Genomic DNA, 18,116 nt, shown 5'->3' with positions numbered 1-18,116 from the left:
TTGAATTCTCACCATCCAACTAAAATCCCAACTGAACATCAAAAGGAAAACAGAGCATAAACTAAAGTTTCAATGGTTAGAATCTTACCTCAAGCTCAGAATCACACCCTCTTCAATGGTAGAACATAACCCTAGACCATCAAGGCTCAACTCCCTAGCTTGGTTCCTCAGATGGAGCTTCAAAATTCAAAGTGAAAAGAAGGGAAAATGATGATCGCGAGAGGAAGAAACTATGCTCTATTTTCTTAAGCTTCCTACAGCATCTTAACTAATATATATCCTTTAGGTCAAAAGACCAAAATGCCTCTAGGTCAATTAAAGTCCTCTTAAGGCTACGAAGGGTAAAATCATCCTTTCTCCTCTAATCCCGCTAATCATAATTAACGCCCTCCAATTCCCGTTATTCCCGTTATTCTCAAATGCTAATAAATCATATCCCATTACCCTTTAATTCCCGGTAATGTATTAATACTCAAATTACCCTGAGACCCACCCCGAGCTCTGAAATTAACCCCGTTATGACCAAACCGATAACTTGCATTCAAAGATCGTCTCATGCCGAATGGCTTGAACAAATCCACATTATGATGTGGTCTTACTCATAATTCACCAACATGCATGAAAATATACAAATATACCCTCAACGGGCCAAATTACCAAAAGCCCTTATAATGAAAAGTGGACCCATTTGCATGCATTTATCATCATATAATAATATAATTCACATAAACATTCATATAATCATTTAATGGCATAATAAATCAATTATTACACTCCCAGCTTCATAATCAAGGTCCTAATCCTTATTAGGAAATTTGGGTCATTACAATACAGATACTAGAGGACATGTTGAGAGCATGTGTATTGGACTAATACTCAAATTACCTCGAGACTCACCCCAAGCCCTGAAATTAACCCCGTTATGACCAAACCAATAACTTGCATTCAAATATCGTCTCATGTCGAATGGCTTGAAAAATCCACATTATGATGTGGCCTTACTCATAATTCACCAACATGAATGAAAATATACAAATATACCCTTAACGGGCCAAATTACCAAAATGCCCTTATAATGAAAAGTGGACCCATTTGCATGCATTTTTCATCATATAGTAATATAATTCACATAAACCTGCATATAATCATTTAATGGCATAATAAATCAATTATGGCCCTCCCGGCCTCCTAATCAAGGTCCTAAACCTTATTAGGACATTTGGGTCATTATAATCCAGATACTGGAGGACATGCTGAGAGCATGTGTATTGGACATTGATGGGTCTTGGAGTAAATATTTACCTTTGATGGAGTTTTCCTATAATAACAGCTACTAGTTGACTATTGGAGTGGCACCTTATGAGATCATGTATGGTAGAAAGTGTAGATCAACCATTCATTGGGATGAGATGGGTGAGAGGAAATATCTGGGTCCTGACGCAGTTCAGAGGACCACTGAGGCTATTGAAAAGATTAGAGCTTAGATTCTCGCATTCCAGAGTAGACAGACGAGTTATATAGACCCAAAGAGAAAGAACCAGCCATAACTATCCTTAAATTTCCATTCTTACTTTCTAAAATCAAGCTTGAAACTCAATAAAACAGGAGCAATTCTTACCTCTGAACAAATCTTGATTCTTGTTTGGCTTCAATTACTTCAAATAACCTTAACTCCTCTCCTAAATCTCAGAATCCCCAACTCCCCTCCTTTCTTCCTTTTCTTCTCTTTTCCTCTAGGTTTCTTCCAATTTCAGCATAAACAAACCATATGACTAAGTGTAATACGTATCCCCTTTTTCCTTCAGCTGAAGTAATCTATATCCCTGTCAAATTACTATCATATCCTCCCATGGTTATCCTCTCCTAACTAAACCTCAAGGGCACTCTTGTCCTTTCAATTATATTGCAATTCTACCATTTTCTATCTAAACTTGTTACTCTCAGCAGTTACTAATGGTTACTCAGGTTACCTAATCACCAATAACTATTAACCACAAACTCTCAACTCAACTCACGAAATTCCCCAAAGTACCCCTAGGCTCCTCCCGAGCCGGGTGTGAAATCCCGTTGTGACTTTTGAGTTATCTAGCTCTCTAGGACCGTCTCGGCACGTGCATCACATTATTATCACCACACTCACGTGGTACAAATCACATAATACAATTATCACATTTATGCCCTCAACAGGCTAAAATTACCAATTTACCCCTATCATGTAAACGGGGCCCACATGCATATTTATACCACCTAAACATGCATTCTAATCACATATTCATTTAAATTCATATATTAGCATATTAATTCACTTATTTCCCTCCAGGCATGCTAATCAAGGTCCTAAACCTTATTAGCAACTTGGGGTGTTACAAGCAGCCTGTTCAAATTTTAGATAGGAAGGAAAAGGTCCTGGGGAACAAGACTATATCTTTAGTTATGGTATTATGGAGGAACAACAAGGTTGAGGAAGTGGCTTGGAAGCTGGAGGTAGATATACAGAATCCGTATCCTGAGCTGTTCAGGTAAAATTTCGAGGATGAAATTTCTGCGAGGGGATAGTTGTAACATCCCAAAGGACACCAAAATCATGTGTTCCAAAAAACTATAATAAGTTCAAGGGCTTACTTGGGAACTGGTGTAGCGATAGGTGGCGATTATGGCAACCTCATTGTCACCCCCCAAGCGCGCGTAACTATGAGAGATCATCTCGCATGGGGACACGCTTACTCCCTTCAAGAACTCTGCCGCCAACAGAGTAGTGTGACTATGAAGCTTCTCTAGGAAGAGGCTCTCCTACTCCACTAGGTCGATGGAAGGCTAATCGGATCTGCCTCGAGGACATTTGTCTCAGAGAAGGTACTTGGCCAAGGCCCAAAACTCTAGACCACTTCCTCTAGACGGGCAATGAAGTACTCTTACACCGCCGATACTTGGCAAGCTTTTCCCCCTCGTAGTTCTCGGGGAAAGTTACCAGTTGAGGAGGTTCAACTGGTGGGCTATCTGACACTTCAAGGGACATCTGGTCCACCTATACTCCAGACGCCCCTTCGCCTGTGGTGGGGGGCACACCAACGAGGTCGATCACTGGTGGATCCACCACCATAAGGAGCTCCTCTCTAACCACGGGCCCCGAGGTAGGGACCGTTGGAACAGTTGTTGGTTCCATGAGGACATGTATTTGGGTTGGTCCCTTCAGCCTTTGCCTCTTAGCACAGATAGTGTCCGCCAACCCCATTTGATCTGCAAAAGAAAAAGCAGACACTTAGCATTTATAAAACGATATGAAGACAAGTATTAACATGCAGGAATTAAAAGGTGTAGAGTCCAAAGCACGTGGGCTTCTTGAGAAGCCCGCAACTAATTGATTCCTCTGGATGAAGAATAGAGCGTGAAAAATCCCTCATGAGCCTACCCATCTCCTATGTTGTGTTGGTATTGTACTGACAAAACCAGTGTTCATGGAAACTCTTAGCGTTGTCTAGTGGCACAAAGCCCCGTGGAGGCAACCTTCTCCTTGTATGGTGGAGATAGACCTCAATCAGGTCTTGGTAATCTTGGAACTCCTTTGTGGTCCAGGGATGGTCCGATATGAGCCTGCACTGGAGGAGAGATGTAGAAACCCACACATGCTCAGGACTTACACCCATCTCCTACTTGTCTAGCATTATAAACTTTGATAGGAGATTTACCTTGATCAATTGAGGAAGGCTCTATCCTTGCCTAGAGCTCCTCCTCGAGCTCCTGTTCTTCCCAAGCTTCTTCAGCTTCTTGCATAGCTTGAACATTCTGGAACCGCTGGTTGAATATTTCTATGGCCCGTCCATCGATATAGTTAATGTGGAGGGAGGCCAGTTCGCGGGACTTGTGGGAATTCCTTTACTGGGTCAAGTCCACGTTACTGATGCATTGTCCCATCTAGAGGAGGCCAACGACAATCAAGTTCTCCTCCCTAGCCAGCTAGCTTAACTCCTACTCCACGTCCAGGAGACCCTTTTTTCTCTTGGAAGTGATTTTCGTACGCTTAGTCGTAAGGGTTTTGTCGAAAGGGACCTACATAATGAAAACTATTAATAATTGGGAAGCTACAAGTATGAGAGAGTATTAATCTCAAAGAATACTTAGATACTCACCAACTGCATTGGAAAACCATTCATGAAAAAGAAATGATCTTCGTAGTGCCGCACATGGCTCTCGTTGTGGTGAGCAACCTTGTATGCCATGTTTAGGTTGGCAAACTTCACCAGGGTATAACACCCATCAAGGTTGCTCTATTTCTTCTTTGGGCAGGTCTGAAAGCTCTACAGGTATAGGACCTTAGTTGGAGAAGGCTCGGGCCAATTCCTTCTCCGGTATAGGACATACAGGCCCGAGAGGACCCGGTATCCATTTTGGGATAACAAGAAGGGAGCAATCCTCGTGTACTTCAAAAAATTTATAAAGTACTAGTGTAGGGGTAGCATGGCTCCAGCCATTAGGTTGACTGGCTCCATGCTTCGAGGTCGTGCACACTGCAGTGCGCTCTCTCCGAATCCTAGCAAAAATGTTGATTTTTGATCATGTGATTGATAGTGCAGCGGAAGCATAAGACATGAATCACTCTAAGAACCATAACTAAAATGAGATCTTTCTCATGCGACGTGAATCTGAATAAAAAGAAAAATACAAATACTTTTTTTTGTAGATGTAGAACACGTGTAGATCAAATAGTGTCTTAGTCTCGTACCCAAACGTTTAGTAGAACACGCGACTCTCATGAGTAGGATGAAGAAGGAGGTGTCGAACCTCCATTTGAGTCGTGATGTGTGTTGGAACAAAGGTGAGCCTTGGGCTCTCTGACTTGGGGTGGCTCGCAGGTCCTTTCTTTTGAGTTGCGGCGATTAAAGGGTTTTTAAGCCTCTGGAGGGTTTGAATGCAGGAACTCAAACCTAACATTTCAGGATCGATCCTGCTACCTGGTTTAGTAGAATTTGACATCCCGGAGGATAGGACTCAGTCCTGAAGCCTTTATTTGCTCATTTTGACGAGATTCCCTATTGGTTTTGACTAGGTTATCGAAGGGGCTCGGAACCAGGATCGTCCTGGAGAGTCGTTCTTAATATACGTTGCACTCGGACCTAAGGTAAGAAAATTGCACCCAATATGTGCTATATTTGATTAGGACTTGGACCGATTGTTGCTTATAACTATGAATAGGGCTCGGCCCCTGAGAATGAACGTGATTTAGGTTATGTGTGAATGCTCGATGTCTAGATAATTGTTTAGTGAATGCTTGCCTTGATTGCTTAGGTATGGCTCGACCCCATTAAGGAACATGGTTATTACTGTGTTTGGGTTTGATTGGTTAAGATACCATGATTTATATGTATGCATGCTTGTATTGCCTGAAATCCACTCTAGGGACCGTATCTACCTCAATATCTCGAAAACTTACACATTTGAAGTAAAATACTTAGAGTCTTAGTTGTTTCTTCCAGTTGTCAATCTGTCTCAAGGTAACCATTAATTCCAAATTCCAGTCTTATACTCATCGCCCTCTATGACCAGTTTTTAGAACATGGGAACCTAAGGGTCTCTATCCGACACTATCGACTTCGGTGTCCAGTAGAGACGTACGATCTCATTTTGTACACACTCCCTCTTTTGATATCTCACTCACACAAACCATAGTGTTTTAACGCAATATGTCAAGTGACAACTTTTCGCATCCACTCATCTCATTTGTAATTTGAGGTGATCCACCCTTACAATCCATAATTATATTCCTTCACACTATCTCCAGGATACCCCATAGTCATAATAGCGCTTGTGTCTTTTGTTTATTGTTTCTCACTTACTAAAATATTAGGTAGTGCTCCTCCCGGTATACCGATTTTAGGCCTTCACACCCATTCAATCTTCCTAGATACAACAATTATAAGGGGCAACCTAAGACTTATCCCAAATCTCCCCCTCAACGACAACATCCATCATATCACTCATCTGATCCACATCTCTTAACTTATCCATGCCAAAGTAGTAGGATTCTTAACCATTCCTACAAGCTCTTCTTTCTATGTTTCATCATTATTCATAGAAGTATATATGCCAATTATCAATCACAGGTTCCATACCAATACCGGTCGTTGCTTCACCCTAACCGTGGCTAACCAGTATTACTGTCAACTCGACATCCTATGTTGAACATCTAAGTCCTTATCCCTTCTTCCACTGTGAGGTACGAACAATCACCCTTTCAGTTTACACACGGGAGCCCCCTCCTAATCCTTGATGTGCCACATTATAACTCCACGCTTTAAACAAGGACAGTGTCTATCGTACTGTCCTCCCATTTCAGTCCATCACATGCACATTCTAATACCATGGCGTGCTAATCAACCTTTATTTCTACTTCTGGATACCTGACACATAACTATCCATGCAGACAAACATTAGGTCCCTATGTTATTCCATCCAAAGGTATGGCAGTCCTTAGAGATGTTTCAAGTGAAAGCCGGTGTGTTTTTGCCAGTCTCATCGTGCTTCTAACCCCTAAGGAGTTCCTTTAGAAGTTTCCTTACGACTTATATCTTAACTAAATCATACATAATCCCATCACTTCCCATAATATGACCTTGAATATAATTTGGTGAAATCAAAACCTATCCTTTATGGAATCTTACCAGTAATCCCCGCTTCCTCAGCCTCAGTAGTACCAACACAGGTGTTACTCGTATTTTGTTTTTAACGAGAAGTAGTCCAAAACATTCCCGATCAAGCTAGAGATGACTTGTCCAAATCATCTCAGTATTCTCTACTTGTTGATTTTATGTGGGCCACTGAAGCATCGGTCAGTTCAAGAGCCTTCATTGATAACCCATCACATCATACTTGGTGTGAGCGACAATTCTTGGAATGTCTCTTTCCTTGATCCTCAGCTGGTAATAACCAGATCGAGGGTGAATTCCTAAGGGCACTGTCCTACTTTGCAACCGGGAAAATAAATCCTTCATTCTTGGAAATGGATATTTGTTCTTAACAATTACTTTATTTGGCTATCCATGTGTAGTACATATTCTCACAGACTTGGCCTTCTCCTTAACAAATGGCGTTGACATGTCCCACGGTGAGATGCTCCGTCTGATTACTCTTAAGTCAAATAACTTCTTTAATTGAACCTTTAATTATTTCTACTCAGCTAGCGTCATTCTTCATGATGTTTTTGATACTGGTTCTATTCCTACTTTAATCCCGTAGCACACTCAATTTCCTAGTCACGACAGCAATCCCGACGAATCTTTATAAACCCATATGAAATCACACTGACTAATCCAGTTTCCCTCTGGTCTAACTAATATAATTCATGGGGGTACCCACCATAATAGCTAGGCATCTTGTGAACACAACTAGGTCCTTTCCTTTTAACCCGAAAGTCACCATCCTCTCTTATAGCCCATGGTTGTCCATTATTTGGAAAACTAATCCATACTTAGGATCATAACAAAATCCTCATATACCATCTCAATCAATTACTACTGCTAACTTTCTACCCATAATACTCTTACCCATTTCCTGGAAATTTCAAACTTTCCTTAGCAGACACAAGATCTCAAGTCCCATAGCGTAATAACCATACAGTATGTACCATATATTTATTTCTCCACTAATAGAGACGTAGCACCAAACTCAATCAGTATAATATAAAGGAACGAGAATTAGAAAGCCAGCCTGTCGTCTACGAGGAACCAACCTCGGGCTCTAACTGGATTAAGGCAGACACTTGAGTCGGAGTCGAGCTATCCGCACTCCTTGGTCCTCCCCTCTTCGATTTCGGGCAATCCCTAATGAAGTGCCCAACTATTCGACATAGAAGACATGCCTTTGCTCGACATTCTCCCAGATGGTGTCACCTGCACTTGGTGCACACTGGATAACTTCTCCATTCCACGTTGCTGCCCTGGCGACCACCTTGAATACTATGACCCCTCCTATCAAGACCCAGAATAGTAGAAATATCAAGGGTCTTTCTTTTCTGGTTACTAGAGCCTCCGACTCCACTTGATCCCGCAAATGGGGGTACTATTGTCTGATCTTCCTACCCCACTGCACCCTCACTCCATATCTTAACTCTTGCGTTCTCTATAGCAAGGGCCCCACCTACTGCCTGAGCGTAGGTAGAAATCTAATGAACAGGTGTGATCCTAAATCTCTGGGCTATCCCATGGTTCATTCCATGAATGAATCGTTCCTTCTGGGGCACATCCATTGGTACCAAATCAAAAGAGAATTTGGCCAACCAATCAAATTCATTGACATACTTTGTCACTATCTTACTACCTTTAACCAAATTCATAAACTCATTGGTCTTCATAATTTGAACTACGTCGCAGTAGTACCTCTTGTTGAACAATTGTCTGAATTCCTCCCAACACGTCATAACAACATTTTGGGTCTGGGATACAACTTCCCAACATTTTGGGTCTCGAGCATCCTCCCAAATCAAGTACATGGCACGAGCCACTCTATCATTTCCTACCACCCCCGTATAGTCAAGGATGGAGCTAATCATGCCCATCCGCTGTTCAGCTCTGAACGGATCCAAGACTCCCTTGAAAACTAGAGGATAATGCTTCTAGAAGCTTTCATACAGTAATTCCCATCTGTTCCTACCCTCCAATCGAACAAAAAATTGTGCCATTGTTGCCAGAACACACAAGGCAGTGTGCCCTAATGGAACTCCCTGTCTTAAGCATCTAATCTCTTTCTCTTGCTTTCGCAATCTTTCTTACATGCCAACAAACATCTGCTGCTAATCTCAGGGGTCACATGGAGGATTCTGGCTTGACTGTCATCCGCAACCCCACTATTGACAATGCCTGGTCCAATTGACTGCCTTGGATACATAGCTTCTGAATCTATGTGCAGTCAATGACTTAACATATCAAGCACGATGATCATATCTGGAACCACTCTCCGAGTAGGGCCAAACAACACAATAGCCACATATAATAATCATACCAAGACACAAGTCTTTAATGTTCATGCTCCCTATATTAAAAAGCAGATAAGGCAATTCAGATAAGCAATTAGAAAAATGTTTCACTCAATACCAACCAACCTTGAGTTAAGCTTGTCTCTGGCAACGAGCGTACATGTTCGGTCCATTTCTAGGAACCATAAATCTTGGCATGCTCTGATACCAAGTTATAATGCCCTACTACCCTAGAGTCATTACCATATGATTTCAAAATTTTCCATTAGCTTGCTAATCGAGGTTTTAGACCAAAAAGTGTGACTAAATTAAAGTAAAGTCTCGTTTAATGAAATTTAAATATAAAATGTTGGACATTCATTCAAATCATAAAAGTGTCACATTGGGATCCCAAAATATTATTTTAAAATATATTTACAAGTCAAAAGTCTTTATATAGTCGACCTAGGCGACAAACTCGATCATTTATAACATGTTCCTCAAAACTACCCCACCCGTGGCGGCCTGGTAAGCCAAACATCTATCTGACGCTCCATGCCCTCCAACTCATGCATGGTCGGCCTTTCCTTTGCTCTTACCTGCACCATAGAACACCTGTGAGCCGAGGCCTAGCAAGAAAACTTGACAGCATAACATACAATAATTTATTTCAACAAATACATATTTGATCAAACACGACAAACAATCTACAAGTTATTATTGGAATTCACAACATCGGCCTACGCCGATCAGGGTGCGTTACCAGTCACCAAGTTAACGTTCTTAACCGAGCGGGTGAGTACAGCACCCTTAGAGGGTCTCGCCCTGGCGACCTGCCTTCAACATGCTTAATGTTGATCCCAGCCTTTGCCGCTCCCGACCTCTGTCATTCCCGACCTCTGCCGATCCTGGTCTTTGTCGCTCCTAGCCTTTGCCGATCCCGGCCTTTGCCTATCCCGACCTTTGTCGCTCTGTCACAAACACATGTATGGCGTAATAGTTACAAACAATACACATAACACTAAGCACAATATTTCTCTACTAGCACAGGCAGTTTTCTTACCTAAGTCGCGGGCTGACCGTATAGTACGATCACGAGCACCATTCCCTAAACCCGAGCCTTAGCGTTAAAACTTATTGACAATGCAATAATAAAAAATATCCATCAAGACCTAAACCAATTAAAAACTTCAGAATAATATTCTAGCCTCCAGGACCTCGACTTCTACTGAATCGTGTAGTAGAATCCTTCTCGAGCCCTTACGTTTGAGTTCTTGAGCTTATAACCTTGTTTTGGCCATTTCCCCTAATTTGAGTCGTGACCCATCCCCCTAGGGCCGTGACATGCTACAAGTCAGAGAGCCCCAAGGATCTCTTGGAGGGGACGCGGGTCGTAGGCTTTCCCATGGCCCAGCCCCCTGGACGGTTTCAGATATTTCCTAAGCTTTTTGGGTTCATGTGGGTCGCAGCGCGACCCCGTGAACCAAGAAATTCTAGGTTTCTTCCTGCGTTTTCTCATGCCAAAATCACCAGTTCACACCCCAAACCACCAAACTCAGAATTACATCTCAATCTTAAAACAACACAGTATAACCGGCATATAACCATTTAAACACAGCTAAAACCTCAACATAACTTAGAATCCCAACCCTTAAGTTCAACCTCTAGAACACCCTAAAAACCAGATCAAAGCTTATTCAAAAAAACATTTAAGCCTTACCTCAACTGGGAATTACACCAGTGAGCCGAACCTACACCAACCCTAGCCTCTAGCCTTCAATTCCTTAGACAATTCCTCCAAAATGATGCTAACCTATTCAAGGCTCAAGGGAGAGAGGGGGACGAGAGAGAGAAAAGGAAATAGAGCTGCTCATTTTTTTGTTTCTAGAGTTATCTGAAAGTTTCCCACAAATTATAAGTCTATCTAAGGTTAAGGGAAAATACTAAAACACCCCTATCCTCAATCTTAGTTCTTTAATGCCCCATGGGAAAAATCGTCATTTGCCACATTTCCTGCTAATTCCTCGAGTATTCCTTTAAATCCCTAATTAATCCCAGTATACCAAAATAATCGCTAAATAGCTACCCATTACCCGGTAACCTCGAGTACGTACTACGTTCCCAAAAAAACCCTAGGCTCACCCCGTGCTAGGTATTAGACCCCGTTGTAACAATTTCAATAATCCGCTCACTAGTATCGCCTTGGACCACACATCCAAATATATCCCCATAACAATGGGGTCTCACTCACAACACATACATAATTACGTTTCTGCCCTCAATGGGCCAAAATTGCAAACATGCCCCAATTTACAGAAATAAGCCCACATGCATATTTAATACACACAAACAAGCATATCTAGCCACATTACCACACAAATCATTTATACCGCATAATCATACATATATTAAATTAATTCCACCGATTATGCCCTCCTGGCACAGTAACCAAGGCACTTAGCCTTAATAGCAATTTTGGGACGTTACACCAACCTTATTGTCATTGGATAACAAATCACTTGGCTAGCTCTATGACTAGTTACTCAGAGCTAAGGGCAAGAGCCCCAGGTGACTCTATGGTTACATAGCTAGGCATATGGCCCCAAGTTGACTCTATGGTCATCTATTCCAGGCAGAGAGCCCCAGATTGATTCAATGATTATTTATTTGTAATTATATGCATGCATGAGTAGGTTATTTTTAATGCCCTCCTAATCCAGGACCGCTACACAGTGTACTTAAAATTATGTCAGACCTGCTAATCAGGTCATTTGGTTTAAAATTGTGTAACTAAGGTTAGTGACAAGGATTAGGGTTAAAAAATTTGGTCAAAGAACTGTTGACTTTTCTTTAAAAAGTTTCACATAAACATGGGATCCCAAAATATTACAACTAAACTTTTAAAAAGGTAATTACACACATCAAAAGTTACATCAGCTGGCCTAAGCGGCAAAACAGGGCTATAACCTTAGTTCCTCTGAGATAACCATGACCATGGTGGTCGAGAAGCCGCATATGTACACGTCGCCACCAAAGCTCTCCAACTCATGGCCGGTCAAGCTTTCCCTTTCCCTTCCCTGCACCATAATGCACCCGTGAGCCAAGGCTCAGCAAGAAAACTCAATATACACATGAATAAAGAATATAAATCTTAAAATACTCATTCAACACAATCAGTCATAACAACTCGTAGATACTATCATTTAGATTCAAGCAACGATCATTGGATCAGCTTGGGGAAACTACCCTAACCAATTGGCCTTAGAGGCAATCCCTGGGGCCTATGCCTTAGCTACGTGATCGTAGAGTCACCTGGGGCCCTCGCCCTTAGCTCTGTCTCACTAGCCATAGAGCTAGCCCAACACCCCTTGGTTCACCATCGACCTTAAAGTCGACCAACATAATAGTATGTTATTGAGTTAGGCCTAAGCCTTTCGACCAGCGCGAAGCGCGCTATTGCTATCCTTGACTAATAAGTCAAGCTCCAATCCAGGATTTTAGCCCTTAAACACTGAAATAGATCTGGATAAGCATATCCCAAAACCATACACACATATACATGTTAATCACATAACACCATTGAATAATCATTTTCACAGTGCTAACATACCTATTGATCGGGGCCTCATGCCTTAACAATAAAGTTCATTCAACAATTATAAGGCACATAAGCAAGTATCAACCAGTATGTGAAGCAACAACTTAAACACAAATACCCTCAGGGCCCAAGCCCTAGTCACAACAAATAATAACAGTCGGGCCAAGCCCTAATCACATATAAGATGTATTGGGTGCAGTTTTCTTACCTCAGGTCCGAGTAAGTGTAAATAAGAACGACCCTTGAGCACGATCCTGGTTCCGAGCCCCTAGCGATACCCTAGTCACAACCAATAAAATAGGATTCTATTAACAACGAGCGAATAAAGGCTTCCAGACCAATTCCTAGCCTTCGGGGCCTCAAGTTCCACTAAATTGGGCAGTGGAATCGATACCGAGCCCTAAAGAACATGTTCCCTTTTAAAACAAACTCCCCAAGGAAAAAATGCTCAAGCGAGCCGCGACTTGCCCTAACACGTTGCGGTGCGCCCCTCTAACCAAAGAGCATCCTTTCCTCTAACCAGTGGCATGGGCCGCGACTTGCCCTCACAGGTCGCGGCGCCCCCCCAAGGCAGAGGCCTCCCAAGGCGTCTGGGCTCAAGTTGAGTCTCGACTTATCAAGAACAAAGTCGCGACTTGGCCCCTCGAACCCAGAAATTCAACCAATTTCAGCAGCCAAATCATATCCAATTTAACCCAAATCTATAATTCAATCATCACAATATCTCTTACACCTTCCCAGCAGCAAAACCCAACATGAATTCAGTGCTAAAACCCATTAAATCTTCAATTCAATCCTTGAGGTAAGAGGTTCAAAAACACCTCAAGAAACCATGGATTCTATAGAAATTTAACCATAAAAGATAGTTCATATGTTTACCTTAGCTGTAGATGAAAACCTTCTAACCTCAAGAAATCTGAAACCCAATCCCTAGCTTCAATTATATGGCTTCTAGTCACTAAATCCCCTTAGCTTCAATGGTTATCTTGGAAAAGTTTCTTGAGATAAAGAGAGTAAGTTAAGAGAGAGAGTGTGTGTCGATTTGGTAGCAGCTTCCAAGGATTTCTAACTTTTGTTTTCCTAAGTTAAGTTACTTAAGCTAATCCCGAGGCTCGGGGTACCAAAAACGTCCCCGAGGGCAAAATGGTAAATTTCCCCAATATTCCCTCCTAAACTCTCTAACTTCAAATATATCCCCAATTATTTATTTCAATATCCCAATAACCCAATTAAATGTCTAAAACCCAAAATACCCCTTGACTCGCCCCGAGTCGAATATTGGGTCCCGTTGTGACTTTCCGTTAGCTTGCTCCCTAGGATCGCCTGTGTAACCCAAATAAACCCACATAATAATGTGGTCTCTCACATATCCACATATATGCACGAAAATACAATTATGCCCGTAACAGGACAAATTACCAAATTTACCCTTCTAATAAGAAATGAGCCCACATGCATATTTAATACCCCTAAATATGCACAACTAGTCATATTATCACATAATTGCAATTAATATAACAATTAAGCACATAATTCCATATATTTCCATCCTGGCCCCCTAATCAAGGCCCTAAGCCTTATCAGGTAATCATGGGACGTTACATTATTACTGTTGGGCATGCTTGATACATATTTGAAATCTGTATTTACTGTTCATGCACATGTTTAAGTTTTCTTGCTAAGCCTTGGCTCACAGGTACTATGTGGTGCAGATAAGGGGAAAGGAAAGCCAGACTAGCCATGAGTTGGAGAGCTTCGGTGGCGGCGTGTACATATGCGGCAGCTCGTCCACCACGGCCGAGGATATCTCAAAGGAACTAGGGTTGTATCCCTTATTTTTCCGCTTAGGTCGGCTGGTTGTAACTTTTGATTCGTATATATCATTTTAAACGTCTGTTTGTAACCTTTTAGGATCCCATGAATGTATTAAACTTTTAAATGAAAAGTCTACGGTTCATTTGACCAAAATTTTTAACCCTAACCCTTGACATTAACCTTAATTACACGTTTATAACCAAGTGACTTGATTAGCAAGTCTGACACTATTTAAAGTACATAGTGTAACAGTCCTGGATTAGGAGGATGTTGCAGTACCTCTTTCTCTTTGTGTCGCTACACTTAACAGTCTGGATAAACTGCTGTCTTAAACAGAAGATAAACCGTACTCATAATCTTTATTAAATATAGCTCCACTTTATTTAGCGACTACAGACAATTTTTATATTATTATCTTGAACTAAATCCTCTTGTATATATATCATTATACATATACTGAATTCGAGACCACATCAATAATATTGGGTCCTCATGATAAATGGCATGTATAATTAAATAGAAATATGCGTGCAATATATTAACTTTATTTAATTAATAGTAATTTTTCATACAGAAATACTCTTTAAGGGCACAAATCTCAACAATCTACCACTTGCCGTAAAGCATATAAAACATGTCTCGTATTCCTAAATCTAAGACATGACTATCAAAACTCATAGCAGGTAGTGTCTTTATGAAGGGATCAACATGGTTATTTACTGATTCAATCTTCTGAACGATTACATCCCCTTTATGTACTATCTCTCTTATGAGGTGGTACTTATGTTCTACATGCTAGGCTCTCTTATGGCTTCTCTGTTCTCTTGAGTTGGTAACTGCTCTGTTGTTGTCATAGTAGAGTACAATTGGTTTGTCCATGTCTAGAACAATTTCTAGATCACCCAAGAACTTCGTATGCCATACAACCTCCTTAGCTACTTCGCTTGCAACAACCTATTATGCTTCCATTGCGTGAAAACAGATCCAGACATATTTTCCTAGAATCTTTTTGAGATTGGAAGTCAGAATCTGTATATCTAATTAGAATCAAACTCTCTCCGAAATATACTAGCATATAGTCTCTCGTTCTCCTAAGATACTTTAGAATGTGACTTTTGTCCAGTGATCGAATGCTAGATTTGACTAGTACCTACTGACTATACCCACAGCATAGCAAATGTCAAGTCCGGTACATAACATTGCATACATTAAGCTTCCTACCGCGGAGGAATAGGGTATTTGTCTCATTTCATCTTCCTCTTGGGGTGTCTTAGGACATTAGTTCTTAGAGAGGTGAACACCATGATGAGATGTTAGGTTTCCCTTCTTGGAGTTCTTCAAGTATTTTATCTACATAAGATGCATGAGACAGTGCCAACAACTTCTTCTTGTGGTCATGAATTAATCGTATCTCAAGAACGTAGCTTGCCTCTCTCAAATCTTTCATTAGGAATTGGTTGGATAGCCAGAGTTTTATGTTAGATAATTTATTCACATCATTACCAATGAGTAATATATCATCTACGTATAAAAGTAGAAAAACCACTTTGTCCTTATCAATTTTCTTGTATACACAAGGCTCGTCGACATTTTGATCAAAACCATAAGATGTAATAGCTTGGTTAAATCTTATGTTCCATGATTTGGACGCTAGCTTAAGTCCATGGTAGGAACTTCAACCTCAATGGGCAACATTGCTTCGCAGGCGTAGGCTAGGGAGAAAGGTGTATGTCCAGTTGAGGTTCGAGATGTTGTTCTGTAAGCCCATAGGACTTATGGTAATTCTTCTGGCCACCTGCCTTTAGCCTCTTCGAGCCTTTTCTTAGTGGATCTCTTTGTAGTCTTATTTACGGCTTCGACCTGGCCATTTTCTTGTGGATGGGCTACTGAGAAGAAACTCTTAATTATCTCACTTTTCTCATAGAACTGTGTGAACAGTTTGCTATCAAACTGGGTTCCATTGTTTGAGACAATTTTCCTTGGTATCCCATATCTGCAAATTATGTTTTTTACCACAAAGTCCAAGACTTTCTTCAAGGTGATCGTGGCCAGAGGTTCAACCTCGATCCATTTGGTGAAGTAATCGATAGCAAATACAACATATTTGACTCCCTTTTCCCGTTGATAAGGATCCTATGAGGCCAATTCCCCATACTGCGAATGGCCACAAGAAGCTCATCATGATGAGCTTGGTTGGTGGAGCTCGCGAGATTGAAGCAAATCATTGAAATTTATTACAACATTTAACATATTTGAAAGAATCTATTTTTACTGTAGGCCAGAAATATCCTTGCCTAATTACTTTCTTTGAGAGAATATGCCCTCCGGTGTGATCTCCGCAAAATCCTTCATCGATTTCTTCCAGGATCTATTTAGCCTTAGGTGGAGTTGCACATCTTAGTAATGGCATGGAATATCCTCTTCTGTACAATCTCCCTTCCAAGATAGTGTATCTTGGTATTTTGTACATCAGTTTTCTAGCCTCATTCCAATCTGCTAGGAGGCACCCAGTCTCAAGGTAGTCGATTATGGGTGTCATTCAGGTAGGCTATGAGTCTATCATGTTGACCTCGACTTCATCAGGCTCGGTTATACTCGGTTTTTGTAAGAATTCCACTGGTACCACATTAAGTGTATTAGCTTCTTTTGTTGTTGAGAGTCTCAATAACTACTCTCGTGGAACTTGTTGAATCATGTAGAACTTGAATTTTCCAAGTGTCGCTTTGACTTTTTCCAAGTATGCTGCCATCTTAGTGCTCCAATCCTGGTATTCTCATAAGACTTGGTTGACGACCAATTGAGAGTCACTATAGCAGTGAATGGCTTTTTTTTAGCTCGGAATCTATTCATAGCCTTGATAATAGTGCCTCATATTTAGCTTCATTATTGGAGGCCTCAATACCAAATCTTAGGGCCAAATGAAACCTGTTTCCTAATGGGATTATTAGGATAATTCCTGCCCTCGATTCGTTCTTGTTAGAAGATCCATCAAAATCACAGCTCGCAGGCTGGGGTTACAACTTCTTCGTTGGTTATTCCTATACATTCGACTATGAAATCAGCTAAAGATTGTCCCTTTACCATCGTTCTTGGGTGATATGTTATCCCAAATTGCCCAAGTTCAACCACCCATTTCAATAGTCTTCTGGATGCTTTAGGTTTTGACAATATTTGTCTCCACGGCTAATCAGTCACCATGTGTACGGGGTGTGCTTGGAAGTAAGGTTGAAGTTTTTAGGATGCATGTATTCAACACAATGCTTGTTTTCCCATCAATGGATACCTCGATTCTGCCCCCAGTAACCTTTTGCTGACATAATAGACTAGTTTTTGTACTTTCTTATCCTCCCGAACAAGTATTACACTAATTGCATGCTCGATCGTAGTGAGATATAAGTACAATATTTCCCCTGTGACTGGTTTGGAAAATTTAGATGGCTCAGCGAGATGCTTTTTGAGAGCCTGAAAAGCGAGCTCGCACTCGTCTGACCATTTGAACTTTTTGTCCCCTCTGAAAAGATTAAAGAATGGTAGACACTTGTCCATAGATTTTGAGATGAATATACTTAAAGTTGACATTCGTCCAGTTAGACTCTGGACATTTTTATGTTTTTTATGTGAAGGCATGTAAATTAAGGCCTTATCTTATTTGGGTTTGCCTCTATGCCTCGATGTTTACTATAAATCCGAGAAACTTTCTCAATGATACTCCAAATGAACACTTTTATGGGTTGAGTCTCATGTTGTACTTTCCAAGTA

The sequence above is a fragment of the Humulus lupulus genome, chromosome 9 (genome assembly GCF_963169125.1).
Source record: "Humulus lupulus chromosome 9, drHumLupu1.1, whole genome shotgun sequence".
NCBI classification, from domain to species: domain Eukaryota; kingdom Viridiplantae; phylum Streptophyta; class Magnoliopsida; order Rosales; family Cannabaceae; genus Humulus; species Humulus lupulus.
This window is presented reverse-complemented; position numbering follows the sequence as displayed.